Consider the following 16,543-nt stretch of genomic DNA (forward strand, 5'->3'; position numbering starts at 1 on the left):
TCAGGGCACTTATCAAACGGGGTAACGTTTGCAGGGTAGCCCCACATCCACACTCGCTGTGTACACAATCACAGACGGTGCAGTTTGGCACAGAGAAGGCGCCTACAGACTCTCTGTTGTGGAGGGCCATAGGAAGAATCGAAGCAGGAGAGTAGTAAACTGATGTGGCTCGAAGGCTTAATGTTAATCGTTCTGTCATTTCTTGGATAAGGCGACAGTTTATAGAGACCGAAACTGTATCCCGCAGACCAGGACAGAGCCGACTACGTGTAACATCAGAAAGAGTGGACCGTTATGTTTCTGTAAGGGCACGACCGTTCCGCCTTAGCACTGCACTGCAACTGGCGTCTGAGACCTCGCAGCATCCCATGGACACGTTGTATCGAGGCAAACGGTGTACAGAAGGCTTCAGAAGAGTGGCCTTTATTGTTGGAGACCTGCTGTCTATTTACCTGTGGCGTGTCTACACAGAAAGCAACGTCTAGAGTGAAGCCCTCAACAATCCACATGGGCGGTCGAACGGTAGGCCAATGTTCTTCTTACAGATGAGTCCCGATTTGGTCTGGAGAGTGATTTTCGACGGGTTCGCATCTGGTGGGCACGTGCAACACAATTTCGGGACCCAAACATTGTGTAAAGAGACCGCTATCGAGGAGGATCCCGAATGGTGTGGACAGGGATTATGATGACCGCTCGAACGCTTCTTTATCAAAGTGTGCGGGTGAATCAGCAAGATTTAACTGATGTCAGGTACTGTGAGGATATCTTCGGATCTCGTGCGCTGTTGTTGCGAGGTGCTGTGGGCCCTGACTTCGAACTGATGGACGATAATACTCGACCTCATACAGCACGGGTGTTTTTTTTTGTTTTTTGTTTTTTTTGTTTTTGGAAACGGAAGAATTTGCTCGCATGACGTGGCCTGCTCGTTCTCCCAATTTAAATGCCATAGAGCATGTCTGGGCTGCATTAAGGAGACGAGTTGCATCACGCCAGCTACCACCAACCACTCTTCAAGAATTGCGGGCAGCTCAGCTGGAAGAATGGGCATTATTGCCTCAACATGAGATTGAATGAGATTGATCACATTATTCACAGCATGTTCCGTCGTTTTCAGGCTTGTACTGGCGCCAGAAGTGGTGACACTTCATACTGAGCACATTAACCAGTTGTCAGAATATGAGTGCAAAACCGTTAAGTTGCAAAAATAAATAAATAAAAATAAAAAGTCAAGAACGATTTCGTCTACCGTTATGCATGTTGCAGTTGATTACGTTCTGTATTCTTTACATTGTTTCTGCTTTACTATCACCTGTTTCTACTGTTTTGTGGCCAAATGATCGCAACCTTTCAAAATTTCAATCTGTTGCTTTAATTTTGAACACCAGTGTAAATCAATGTGTGGGTTTTAGGACGTGTGATTATCCAAAAATAAAAATTTGATAGTATAGACACAATTTTTATTTCATCTCTGAGGATTTATAGGTAATAACATTATATTTTTTGAAAAATATAGTACTTTGACACCTAAAAGTTGAGAATATACACTCCTGGAAATTGAAATAAGAACACCGTGAATTCATTGTCCCAGGAAGGGGAAACTTTATTGACACATTCCTGGGGTCAGATACATCACATGATCACACTGACAGAACCACAGGCACATAGATAGACACAGGCAACAGAGCATGCACAATGTCGGCACTAGTACAGTGTATATCCACCTTTCGCAGCAATGCAGGCTGCTATTCTCCCATGGAGACGATCGTAGAGATGCTTGATGTAGTCCTGTGGAACGGCTTGCCATGCCATTTCCACCTGGCGCCTCAGTTGGACCAGCGTTCGTGCTGGACGTGCAGACCGCGTGAGACGACGCTTCATCCAGTCCCAAACATGCTCAATGGGGGACAGATCCGGAGATCTTGCTGGCCAGGGTAGCTGACTTACACCTTCTAGAGCACGTTGGGTGGCACGGGATACATGCGGACGTGCATTGTCCTGTTGGAACAGCAAGTTCCCTTGCCGGTCTAGGAATGGTAGAACGATGGGTTCGATGACGGTTTGGATGTACCGTGCACTATTCAGTGTCCCCTCGACGATCACCAGTGGTGTACGGCCAGTGTAGGAGATCGCTCCCCACACCATGATGCCGGGTGTTGGCCCCGTGTGCCTCGGTCGTATGCAGTCCTGATTGTGGCGCTCACCTGCACGGCGCCAAACACGCATACGACCATCATTGGCACCAAGGCAGAAGCGACTCTCATCGCTGAAGACGACACGTCTCCATTCGTCCCTCCATTCACGCCTGTCGCGACACCACTGGAGGCGGGCTGCACGATGTTGGGGCGTGAGCGGAAGACGGCCTAACGGTGTGCGGGACCGTAGCCCAGCTTCATGGAGACGGTTGCGAATGGTCGTCGCCGATACCCCAGGAGCAACAGTGTCCCTAATTTGTTGGGAAGTGGCGGTGCGGTCCCCTACGGCACTGCGTAGGATCCCACGGTCTGGGCGTGCATCCGTGCGTCGCTGCGGTCCGGTCCCAGGTCGACGGGCACGTGCACCTTCCGCCGACCACTGGCGACAACATCGATGTACTGTGGAGACCTCACGCCCCACGTGTTGAGCAATTTGGCGGTACGTCCACCCGGCCTCCCGCATGCCCACTATACGCCCTCGCTCAAAGTCCGTCAACTGCACATACGGTTCACGTCCACGCTGTCGCGGCATGCTACCAGTGTTAAAGACTGCGATGGAGCTCTGTATGCCACGGCAAACTGGCTGACACTGAAGGCGGCGGTGCACAAATGCTGCGCAGCTAGCGCCATTCGACGGCCAACACCGCGGTTCCTGGTCCGCTGTGCCGTGCGTGTGATCATTGCTTGTACAGCCCTCTCGCAGTGTCCGGAGCAAGTATGGTGGGTCTGACACACCGGTGTCAATGTGTTCTTTTTTCCATTTCCAGGAGTGTATCATGCAAAGACGGTATTTGTATAATATTAATATAAATATGGATTCTGTGTTTAGGATTTGAAGACCTGAAATGACATCTTCATGTGATTAAATCTAGAAAATACAATGAATACGGTAATGAAACTAGGAAATATTCACTAAAGAAATTTCTGTTTATACACCAAATACCTTAGTTTGATCCTGAACATTATAAATCCCAAATAGAATAAAATATCAGACTAACTGAGAAAATCCTGTTGGAAAAACAACAAAAAGAAGCATACAAATTTCATTAATTTTTTTCGGTACAGCTTTGTAATGATTTTTCTGAAGCGGTGCGCCGCTAATTCCTCTTCATTTCAGTGTAGCGCGTACGCCCTACATCGTAAATAATTTTCTGAATGTATTCCAATCTCTGCTACCATATACAGTTTTCATCCTCTGCAGTTCTCTCCAGTACAACGGAAATCATTCTCTGACGTTTTATCACAGGCCCTAGCATCCTATCCCTCCTTCTTCTCAACGTTTTCCATAGGTTACTTTCTTCGCCGAGTGTGCGCAGAACCTTCCCATTCATTATCTTATCACTATATCTAATTTTTGACATTCTTCTGTAGCACCACAACTTAAACGCTTCGATTTTCTTCTTTTTGCCGTTGTCCTATAGTCCATGTGTCACTACCATTACAATGCTGTGCTCCAAACGCACAGTCTCAGAAATTTCTTTCTCAGATTAACATCGACGTTTAGTACTAACACGCTACTCTTGGTCAGGAATGCTCTGTTTGCCAGTGCTAACCTGCTTTCTATATCCTCATTGCCTCGTCCGTCATGGATCATGTTGCTTCCAAGGCAGCAGAATTCCTTAACTTGATCTGCTTCGTGACCGTCAATTTTGATGTTAACTTTTTCGCTAATCTCATTTCTGGTACACCTCATTACCTTCGCCTTCCTTCGGTTTACTGTCTGTCCATATTGTGTACTCATTACACTGTTCATTCCATTCAGCAGATCCTGTAATTCTTCTTCACTTTCACTGTCATCAGGGAATCAAATCATTGGTATCTTTTCACCCGAAATTTTAATTCCACTCTTTAAAGTTTCTTTTATTTCCGTCATTTCTGACTGAACAGTAGAAGCGGAAGACTGCATCCCCGTCTTACGCCCTTTGTAATCTGAGCAGTTCGTTCTTGGTCGTCCACTCTTAGTGTTTCCTCTTCGTTCTTGAACATATTGTATATTTTCCACGTTTCCCTGTAGCTTACTTCCATTTTTCCCAAAATTTCAAACACCTTGCACAATTTTAAACTGTGGAATCTTTATCCAGATGTACAAATCCTGTGAAGGTCTCTTAATTTTTTGTATCGCTTCCATTATCAATCGCAACTTCAGGACTGTCTTCCTACTGCCTTTACCATTCCGAATGCCAACCTGATCGTCGTTTAAGGGCTGCTCAATTTTCTTTTGCGTTCTTCTAGATTATTTTTGTCACTAACATTGGTGCATGAGCCGTTAAGGTACCTGTGTGCTAGCTTTCGTATTTATCTGCCCTTGATATCTTCGAGGTTGTGCGTATGATATTTTTCGAAAGTCTGATGATATGTCTCCAGACTCATAGATTCTACACAACAACCAGAATACTCGCTTGGTTGCCACTTCCACCAGTGATTTTAGAAATCCCGGAGGAATGTTATCTATCCCTTCTAGTTTTCCAAACCACTATCAACATCTAACGGTGAAACCCATATTCATCCCTATCGATTCACATTTCTTCCTCAATCACGTCATTAGGTAAGCCTTCCACTTCATTGAGGGGGAGGCCTCTTTCCATCTACCCACTCTCCCCTGTGCGTTTAACAGTGGAATTTCCATTGCACTCTAAATGTTGACACCTTTCCTTTCAGTTTAAAGGAAAGTTGTTTTGACTTTGCTACATGCTTTGTAAGTCCCCCTTCATTATTAGATTATCATCTGCTTTTACATATTTAATTACCCTTTCAGTATGATCATATGATTTCTCTACATCTTCGTCTTTTGCCTGTGACGTCGGGATGTGTGCCTGAACTATCGTTGGTGTTCGTTTACCTTCGATTCTTTTGGGAACAACCCTGTCATTGAATTGTTCGCTGTACCTAGCTCTCTGCCAAACTTGCCTGTTCATAACGAATCGTACTCCCGGTATACCATTTTCTCGTGCTGTTGATATTACTCTGTATACGCCTTTTCAGAGATCCTTCCTTCCATCTCATTTGCTGACCCCCACTAAGTACAGACGGCATTTCCCTCTTCAGATTTTCTAGCTTCCCTGCCACATTCACACTTCTGACATTCCACGCCCCGACTCGTGATTTATTACCTTTTCATTGGTTGTGCCATCTCTTTCTTACGGTCACGTCCCCCTTGAGGGCTGGAAATTTGGAACGAGTCCGGAATCTTTTGCTAATGGAGATATTATCATGACACTTTCCAGATACAGGCTTCACATCCTGTGGATACACACTGTGTGTCTTTAACACAGTCGTTTTCATTGCCTTCTGCATCCTCGTGCCATTGATCACTGCTTATGCTTCTACCTTTTAGGGGCAGTTTCTCATCCTAAGGGCAAGAGGTTGCCCTGTAACTCTATCCGCTCCTTTGCCCTTTTGACTTGGCCTCTGCAGAAGGAGGATAACTGCTTACAACGGGAGTCTTCGGCCGCCATTGCTGACGATTTTTATTTAAAACTGAAACAGTGCTAGATTCGAACGTGAGAGTAATTTATTAATACTCCTCGGATTGATAAAAGAGAAAATGAACTTGTCCACGGTTGTTTTACAATTCCTGCGAGTATTTTCTTTTCGTCGCTACTACTATAAGTAGATGTGTGTTTTTCTCACCAGACGCGTTTCTGGTTTCTCGCCTACATCAGGAAATTCCGCCTGCTAGCATATTTTTGCTGTCTTTCTTCGTTAGACACTGATACTTGTAGTCTAATTTTTCTTTGCTCTGCAGAACTATATTTTCCTTACGTTTTATATAGCACACGTTTCAGTACGCCAGCGTTTATTGTTTATTTGCACACTTCTAAGTGTGTATTCTGTTTTGTAGTGTTGCTAACATAACGTTGCCACTAGTTTGTCTTTGATTTATACATTTTTTAGTTAATTATATGTATGTTATTCTATTCAGTTATGTTGCTGTGTATTTATTGCTACGTAAGTGTAATAAGGGAATAGTGATGGACGGACTTTTTTTTAATTGAAGAGGAAGAAGAGGAAGTAAAGATGAGTGGACATAAGTGAATACTAGTGTGATGGAGATTGAGTGGAGGAAAAAGTGCGGAGAAATAAGTGAACTGAAATAGGGAGGAAGGGGGGGGGCGGGTTGGTGGGAGAGGGTGAAGGATGGAAAATGCTCTTTTCTTTTTCATGTAATTTTTTCAGTTATTTTATACAGTGTCTGGTTTCCAGTATTTACTCTTATCTACTCATTGAGCAACTGTTTATTTCGCGTTAATGGTTTGTGTATTTAGAAATTTTCTTGGAAATGGAAGAAATGTACGTCTTTACTATCTTGTATGATGTTCATATCTTTTTGAATGTTATTCTGTCTGTAATATTCCTGCTTTAGTTTATCTGCAAATGTTGAGTGCTCTGATGTGTTCTTTATACTGTATGTTATGTCGAATGTCCTGCCAGTCATTCCAATATACTCGTATATTTTTTCACAATCTATGCAACTGTGCTGGTGGATACCAGATTGTTGGTATCTGTCCAGTTTTGATTTCAGTTTCGGGATGTGATTTTGCACGAAGTTGTTTGTTTTGTAAGTAATGCTTATGCCTTGTTTTTTTGCAAGATGTTACCTATTTTATGTGTTTATTTGTTGTGGTAGGTAAATGTATGCCTTTTTTGGGCAGCGCAGGTTGTATGTGTTGGTGTGGTTTGGTTAGTTTTTTCATTATTTGTGCCTTTATTTTTCTGTTTTGTTTGTCAACCATTGTTTCTTTGTGTCCGTTTTTAATGCTATTTGTTTTATAATGGTCAGCTCCTTTTGGTAATCAGAAGTGTTTAGGGGTATCTTGTTTAGTCTGTTTAACATGCATTCTGACAGCAGCCTGTTTCTGATTCTGTGGGTAGTTTGAGGTTGCATGTAAGAATGTGTCACTTGTTGAGGATTTTCTGTACATGTGAAATGTGTGTTTGTTATTGTCTTTTCTTATAGTTGTGTTTTAAGGCTGAGTGAGTTTTCTTGTTCTTTTCGATTCGGCGACCGTAGAAATCAGATGGTTTTCATGCGAACTCGTCGTGACATATTCGGAGCGCATTTTCATCCGGAAGGAAAGTTCCTTGAAGGTTGTTCGACAGAAAGCGGAGAAGGTGAAAACCTGAGGGCGCAAGATGAGGCGAATAAGGTGGGTGCGGAAGTACTTCTCAATACAAATCCTGTACAGTATTTTTTGTCAGTCTAGCAGACTGCGAGCGGGCGTTATCGTGGAGTAGCGTCACTTTATACAGTCTTCCAAGTCGTTGTCCGTGGATTGCATCTGCAAGACATCTTAATCAGCGTAGTGGTTACACATCGGTCAAGCAATTCATAGCTGACCGCAACGTCACTGTTCCACCTGATGTATAACACTACTTTTTCGGGATGCGCGTAAGTCTTTGTATGTGGAGTTCCTGCTTTATTGGGCTATACAGTTCCTTTCTTTTCATTATGCTGGTATAAAGACATCATTTCTCGTCACCGGTAATGATAGGGCATAGGAATAACTGGTGCTTTTCACGAACCAATTGATAATGACCAAGCACTGGTTCATATATGGCCAACCGCCGATTTTTGTCAGTTTGGCTTAGAGCATGCGGTACAAATACACGCGATTTTCGAACCTCCCCCACTGCATGTAAATATCGCACGAGGGTGGAATGATCAAGTTTCATTTGTCATTTCTCGAATGCACTGATGATCATTGTGGATTAATGCGTTTAAACGATATTCATCAAACCCCTAAGGTCTTCATGAATGTGGAGAGTCACTAGCGTCGAAACGATCGTCCTTAAAACGAGAAAAACCATTTTCTTACCGTGCTCTGACCAATGGCATTTTCCCCACACGCGGCGCAAATGTTTCTGGCTCCCTCTGCTGCTGTCACCCCTCCACTCGACTTAGTGACAAGAATGTGTCGTAATGTTCAGATTTTTCCATTTGGCATACCATTTCTTAGCGGCCACAGCTTCACTCATTAACTCCAGATGACAAAATGACAAATATGTAAACTCAAATAGCAACAGTGAACTACAAGTAAAATATGACAGTCGATAAATAAACTCTTAGCAACCAGAATACCAATGTACAAAATAAAAATGCTTTAAACTTATGCAACAACCTAATAGTTCGCACTTAAATGAGTACTGTAACGTTCTTTATGTCCTGATTGCCGGGCCCTAAATGCAATAGCGCCTTATTTTTTTAAATTTGGAAAGTAGTTGGTTATATATCATTTTAATGTCAACACTCCGTTATCTTCTCCGATGCCTGCTTGCACGCATCCATCACATATAGGATAGGAGAGCAGGGCCGCGCCAAAAAATGGCTCTGAGCACTATGGGACTCAACTGCTGAGGTCATGAGTCCCCTAGAACTTAGAACTAGTTAAACCTAACTAACCTAAGGACATCACAAACATCCATGCCCGAGGCAGGATTCGAACCTGCGACCGTAGCGGTCTTGCGGTTCCAGACTGCAGCGCCTTTAACCGCACGGCCACTTCGGCCGGCAGGGCCGCGCCGAGTGTATGGCTAGACATGTCTCTTGCCAGGGCGCAGGCACAGAGGAAGCGGCAGGAAGGACGACAGCTTCAGAGTACTCCCTACCCCTCGTGTTTCTATCTTCTACCTACGAGAATACGCCCCTCCCTCGGCTCACGGCTGTAAATACAGGCTTTTGTCACAGTGTCATTTCGTTTGACTGACGTCATAAAGAGAATATTATTACCGAACAGAAGTATATTGCCGACATGATTTATCTACATTCGTGTTGTACTCTGCAAGCCACCTAACGGTATGTGGTGGAGGGCACATCTGGTACCACTGGCTGACCCCCCCCCCCCCCCCCCCCCTCACCCTCTCTCCTTCCAATTGTGAATGGAGCAGCGGAAGAATGATTGTCGGTGAGACTCTAGATTAGCTCTTATTTCTCGAAATTTCGATAGATATATGTGGGAGGAAGTAATATGTTGTCCATATCTTCCTCTCTCGAAATTACCTCTCCATGATGAACAACGCCTCTCTTATAGCGTCTGTAACTAGAGTTTATTTAGCATTTTTGTAACGTTGTCGAACGTACTAAAGGACTCCGTAACGAAAAGCACCGCTCTTCGTTGGATCTTCTCTATATCTTCTGTCAGCCCTACCAGGTAATGATCCCAGACTGACGAACAATACTCAAAAATCGATCGAGCAAGTGCTTACTCTGGATACTTACGCCTAGATATTTTACGGTAGGTACCGTTTCCAGCAATTTGTCATTAATGGTTAAGTTGTACGGAAATGGAGTTTTTATTCTATGTATGCATAGTATGCTACATTTTATTTTCATTCAGGGTCAGTCCTCTGCAGGTCATTTTGCAAATCGAGACTGTGCAGTCTTAAAGGGTCTTCGACACTTTCTACTAGAGTGATTACGTGCTTTGTAAACAATAATGGTCCTATCACAGTTTCTTACGTTACTCCGGAAATTACCTTCACATCTGTCGATTTTATTCCGTTAAGAGCGACGTGTTGCGTTCTTTCTGTAAGGAAGTCTCATATCCAGCCCCAAATCTGATCCGATACTCGGCGGGAACAGTACGCTTCGTCCGCAAAAACTACCGCCCACGGAGTCCGCTTATTTCAACAGCTCATTCGTTGCTGCTACATCGTTACGGTACTGTAAGATTTCAAAGATGGGCACGAGGAAACTGAAGCAAATATGTTATAAAATCGAACGCTTCGGGGTTTTGCCTATTTTTGCTCACTAAAGATTGGAGAGAGACGTGACGGTTGAAGAAGCATGCAAAAAAGGACGTACGGATACGTAGTGTAGTGACCCCTGCAGGTATTTTATTGCTCCCAAGTTCAGCTTGGAGCAACCTGCTCTATAAATAAAAAAGAATGCAGGATTAAGCCCTCTGTGTGTGATTAATAACATTATGGGAGTTATTAGTCGTTGGTTCCTATAGACAGCTATAATGGATTTTGTTCTTAAACGGTCGAGAAGAGTGAAGAGGATGGCTGGAGAGATGCCATCGACTTCAATTTCCTGTCAGGAAACCTCTTAAATGAGAGTTCTGTACGTAAACGAAAATTGTTCAGCTGATTTCGATGAAAACTTTATTAGAGATATTGAAACATCAGAACTAATTAACGAGATAGCTGCTTTCTTGTTTCAGGTGAAAGAGATGATAAATATTAACGCAGCTTCTCGTCAAATTTTTTCAAAGAGGGTATCAAGAGATGATTATGCAGACATAGAAATAGCTGTGAGAATATTTTTGACAATGCCAGTGACTGCTGTACCTCGCAGACGCATTTTTAGCAAATTAAAGTGGATCAAAAGACTACTTAAGGCGAGTGTGGGTGAAAGCATGTTTTCAGACCGCAGAGAGACACAACTGCTAAAATTCAATGACACAGTCAAGAGTTTGCTTCACTCAAAGCAAAGAAATGCAGAGTAAAATTATAATAAAAACACTTCTTGGAAGGAGATATTTTCTCAGTTCTTAATCATAGCCTATTTTCTTTTATTCTGGATAATAATTTGTGCTCTCTTAATAATTTACAGAGAGCAGAAAAATCCGTTCGTTATTATATGTCATAGTAAAACCAAGTCACAGTAGCTGCCATAAACAATGACATATATATTATGTTTCAATTTTAATTTTCCAATAATTTGCGTACTACAATGACACACGTAACATTATTCACCAATGTCGTTCATTTGAGTAATATTTTTAATAATAAGTGATTTTTTATTGAACATACCTGTGGAACTATAAAATTTACTAAACCTGTATGATAGGAATTGCAGAAAGGAGAAAAGCAGTTTTATTGGGGGAGAGGGAAAAGGAGGGGGCGAGGGACTCAGTTTTGGCAGTTCTGTCGTGGGTGCATGATCCATTCTGTACGTATCTGCAAGAATTTTGCATGTACCGTCTTACGACGTGGGTAAGAAGCCCCGTGGAAAAGAAGCTAGTCGCCGCCAAATTTAAGTACAATAGTCTATAAAACCATGTTTGTACAGTTTCTTATTCTTTTCTAGCGTTATTATTATCATTATTGTGTTTCCTAAAAAGTCGCCGTCAAATTTAAGTACAATAGTCTATAAAACCATGTTTGTAGTTTCTTATTCTTTTCTAGCGTTATTATTATCATTATTGTGACTCCTAAAAATGGCTCTGAGCACTATGGGACTTAACATCTGAGGTCATCAGTCACCAAGAACTTAGAACTACTTAAACCTAACTAACCTAAGGACATCACACACATCCATGCCCGAGGCAGGTTTCGAACCTGCGACCGTAGCGGTCGCGCGGTTCCAGACTGAAGTGCCTAGAACCGCTCAGCCATACCGGCCGGCTGTGACTGCTATTACGTAGCTATATATCTAGAAAGTGAAGTAGCGGTTTAGGTTTGCCGCGCGGAGTGACCGCATGGTTTACGGCGCCATGACACGGATGGCGCAGCCATTCCCGCCGGGGGTTCGAGTCCTCTCTCGGGCATGGATGTGTGTGTATTGCTCTTAGCATAAGTTAGTTCAAGTAGAAAGTAAGTCTAGGGACCGATGACCTCAGCATTTGGTTCCTTAGGAATTCACACACATTTGAACATTTTTGGCTTAGGTTTTGAAAGCCAACAGTAAACCAACATTACCAACCGTAACAGTAGTATGCAGGTCACATACTGCTCTAAAATTTGTATCCCATTAACGTTTATATCGACTACTGGTCATACTGTGTCCGCTGCGTGAAATATCGGAGTGAACTGTCATCTGTTATTAGCATGTCACTTGCGAACATGGCTCTGCGGTGGTTATGTACTACTGGCTTACTATACCGAAGAGTGGCGGAATACTAGTCACCATTTGTAAATTTTTTTTTGTGACGCGTGATATAGATTTGCTAGACCCATCGACATCTCAGATAACGGAGGGCTTCAGTTATCGAAATGAAATATTCGTTTTAAATTGCCGCATTTTATGTGCAGAATGAGTGTGAGGGCACTTTACTGTATTGCAGGGAACGATATTTCATCTCCGGCGAAAATATGGTAGACACTGCCATGACGTTCGTTGCGGATGGGACTGCCAGTATTCATGGTAGTCACTGAACATAAATTTCATACTCAGCTATGCATTGCATCCGTTTATTTTAACGGAACCTTTGTATTTGGCTCCGTATAGCTATCGGTCACTACTAGCATAGTCACGTCTTACATGTTTCGTGGGTGAAATCGTAAGTAACAGTTCTTTTCCTCTCGAGAGATTAATTACACGATTACTTTTTACAGGTGGATAATTTTCCATGTTACAACAGTGATACATTAGAAATGCGCCGTTGACTACACGCAAATTTATCACTCTGGATTTTGAAGATTGAAGTTCATCAAGATAATGAATTTCTATCTCATACAGAACTTGAATCACAGACGCTGTAGATAAGAATCTATTATAAAACATAATTCCCCATGAATCACCATGGAGCATGTAAGTTCATTTGTCACATGTGAACATAGGGACTTATTACAAAACAACCCACAAGAGGTATGAACGAAAATGTTCTTTTTAAAAACAGCAGCTTTCATCAGTCTTGAGACAACACTTTTTGTTATTCACATCGTATTTGCAACGGTTGTACCTGTTCGACTCTTCGAGGGAGAGTTGCACTCCCTCTCGGACGGAATTAATCCGTATCGACAACAATATCATACTACTGCTTTACGTTCCGTTTTCCCCAGGGATTCCTAAAGACTACAATATTTACTTGCGTCAAAGATGTCTGAAAGAAGTGAAGTACGTATAAAACGCAGCGTGGTTTTGCCAAATGGGGACAAAGTACAGGAAACGATTCCTGAGACGATAAGAAGCAAAAATGGTCACACGGGCATACGGCTGGAAATTTCCAACGGAGGTACACACAGTTGAAGGTGAAAATGAGAAAGTTATTTTATAGCGCATGTTTGAGTGTTCTAAACCACAAGTGAGAACACACCAGGTAAGTGGGAATGTTCTATGCGTTTTAGTTCCACACTCAAGAGGGCATGCGTGGTGTCCACGCTACAGGGATGCCGCAGACTCAAGTCCGCAAATAATAAGGCCTGTACGCGTTGTAAGGGATACAGTGGCAGCTGTCATCGACAACATTACTGCCCTATTGAGTGTGGAGCTAAAACACTGGTACAGACAGAACATTCAATCTTGCCTGGTGTTTTCTTATGCGTGCTTTTAATCACTTCGACCTACATTGTCAAAGATCTTATCTGCGCGTTGAAGTGGAAGTACAAGAGGCGTTCAATAAGTAATGCAACATTTTTTTTTCTCGGTCAGTCTCGGCTGAAGAAACGTGGAATTTGCTGTGGGAAATAGTGGAATATTCACGCTTCAGCTCCTATAGTTTCATGACTGGCCGCGGCGCTATACGTAGCGTTCAAAATGTAACGGAGGTGCATTCCAAGAAGAGAAGTCGTTGAGTTTCTACTGGCGAAAAACGAAAGCACCGCAGGTATTCATATGCACATACAGAATGTCTACGGAGACCTGGCAGTGAACAAAGGCACGTGGAGTCACTAAACAACCGTGGCACAGCGGTTCACACAACTACACGGATTACATGGCACGCCTCCCTCCTCGATCGAGATTCTAACTGCCGTCCCAGTCTACTTTAAATTTCCCCTTATACACAAACAGAATTGCTGAGCATCTGCATGTTCTGGGGTAGTGCCATTTCCTTTGTATAAGCACAGGGCTATTACAAATGATTGAAGCGATTTCATAAATTCACTGTAGCTCCATTCATTGACATATGGTCACGACACACTACAGATACGTAGAAAAACTCAAAGTTTTGTTCGGCTGAAGCCGCACTTCAGGTTTCTGCCGCCAGAGCGCTCGAGAGCGCAGTGAGACAAAATGGCCACAGGAGCCGAGAAAGCGTATGTCGTGCTTGAAATGCACTCACATCAGTCAGTCATAACAGTGCAACGACACTTCAGGACGAAGTTCAACAAAGATCCACGAACTGCTAACTCTATTCGGCGATGGTATGCGCAGTTTAAAGCTTCTGGATGCCTCTGTAAGGGGAAATCAACGAGTCGGCCTGCAGTGAGCGAAGAAACAGTTGAACGCGTGCGGGCAAGTTTCACGCGTAGCCCGCGGAAGTCGACGAATAAAGCAAGCAGGGAGCTAAACGTACCATAGCCGACGGTTTGGAAAATCTTACGGAAAAGGCTAAAGCAGAAGCCTTACCGTTTACAATTGCTACAAGCCCTGACACCCGATGACAAAGTCAAACGCTTTGAATTTTCGGCGCGGTTGCAACAGCTCATGGAAGAGGATGCGTTCAGTGCGAAACTTGTTTTCAGTGATGAAGCAACATTTTTTCTTAATGGTGAAGTGAACAGACACAATGTGCGAATCTGGGCGGTAGAGAATCCTCACGCACTCGTGCAGCAAATTCGCAATTCACCAAAAGTTAACGTGTTTTGTGCAATCTCACGGTTAAAAGTTTACGGCCCCTTTTTCTTCTGCGAAAAAAACGTTACAGGACACGTGTATCTGGACATGCTGGAAAATTGGCTCATGCCACAACTGGAGACCGACAGCGCCGACTTCATCTTTCAACAGGATGGTGCTCCACTGCTCTTCCATCATGATGTTCGGCATTTCTTAAACAGGAGATTGCAAAACCGATGGATCAGTCGTGGTGGATATCATGATCAGCAATGCATGTCATGGCCTCCACGCTCTCCCTACTTAACCCCATGCGATTTCTTTCTGTGGGTTTATGTGAAAGATTCAGTGTTTAAACCTCCTCTACCAAGAAACGTGCCAGAACTGCGAGCTCGCATCAACGATGCTTTCGAACTCATTGATGGGGAGGAACTTGATTATCGGCTTGATGTCTGCCGAATCAATAAAGGGGCTACATATCGAACATTTGTGAATGCCTAAAAAAACTTTTTGAGTTTTTGTATGTGTGTGCAAAGCATTGTGAAAATATCTCAAAAAATAAAGTTATTGTAGAGCTGTGAAATCGCTTCAATCATTTGTAATAACCCTGTACATGCACCTGGGTTTCAGGCTGGATTTCCCATTTACGGTTAGATGCTGAGGTGCCACTCCAGAATATGGAGAGCCTTGGCGTTCTTTTCGTGTGTAAGGGGGAATTTAAAGTAGACTGGAGCAGCAATGAGAATTTGGAACGAGGAGTGAGGCATGACAGGGTAATTCGTGCAGTGCTCTGAGCCAGTGTGCAAGGTGGCTTAGCGGCTAACACACCTGCCTAGTAAGCAGGAGACCTGAGTTCGATTCCCGGCCTTCGAGTAGATTTTCACTCTCCACTTCAGTCTATGTACGTAAAACCATTTCTGTATCAGACCAGTAACGTCTTTGAAATTGTGTCATTTCATCCTTATTCTTCGTCACAGTCCTCTCCGTTGATGCCTGTCACGATCACTAAAAACACACTTTCGTCTGCTTTGTGACTTAGCGGATAATGTTTTCGCACTTTGCCTGTTCCAGTGGAAATGGCAAAAAAAGAGAAGGCCAAATAGCGATAACGTGATATATTGATAGTAATGTGATAAGATAATATTACAGATGATAACGATAATGCAATTTATACTAGATTCTGCACTAACGGCAATTTCTTAGCCGATTTTGGTGCAGGTCGGAGATGGAGAGAGAGAAGAGTTTTGAATATCGTTGCGTCGGTTCACGATTGTGTTCAGGAGGAATAATGTCTGTTTACGCAAAGATGGCTTGAGCCCGACGTTTAACCCCTTCACGCAATCTGATTCTTCGATACAAATACCTAAGAGACCGAACTGAACATTAAAAGAAAAGGAAATGGATACACGAAAGTGGGCTTTTGTAATGGTTATCAAATCTGAGATTCAATACATCAGTAGCCTCCCGAAAACAACCGAGATACCGCTATAAAGAGCTGACCTGCAACATAGCATGCATGGAAAGAACACTGAGGTTACTTAAAGAAAAGAATAGAAAGAAAAAGATTTGTGACTCATCAATATATTCTAAAAGGATCCATACCACTGAACATGAACAGATATCTAAGGAACATAAAACTTACATTTCATATTTCTTTCACACATTGCGTGCTACAACAATGTCCTATTTTGTCTGTCCAACATTTTCTTGAAATTAGATGTCCTTGCGTACAAGTGAATATTTCATTGCGTCACACGGTTTTTCGAAGCGTTTGTTCTAAGATTTACATTTTTTAGTACACAAAATATAGTATAACTTGTAGCGATGCTACACTGCACTTCTCCACATGTCGGCAACGAAACAGTAAAAAGTAATCAAGTGTCTAGAACTATACATAACAAAAGGCAGATTTTTT

This window comes from Schistocerca nitens, chromosome 5 (assembly GCF_023898315.1).
Source record: "Schistocerca nitens isolate TAMUIC-IGC-003100 chromosome 5, iqSchNite1.1, whole genome shotgun sequence".
In the NCBI taxonomy this organism is placed as follows: Eukaryota; Metazoa; Arthropoda; class Insecta; order Orthoptera; family Acrididae; genus Schistocerca; species Schistocerca nitens.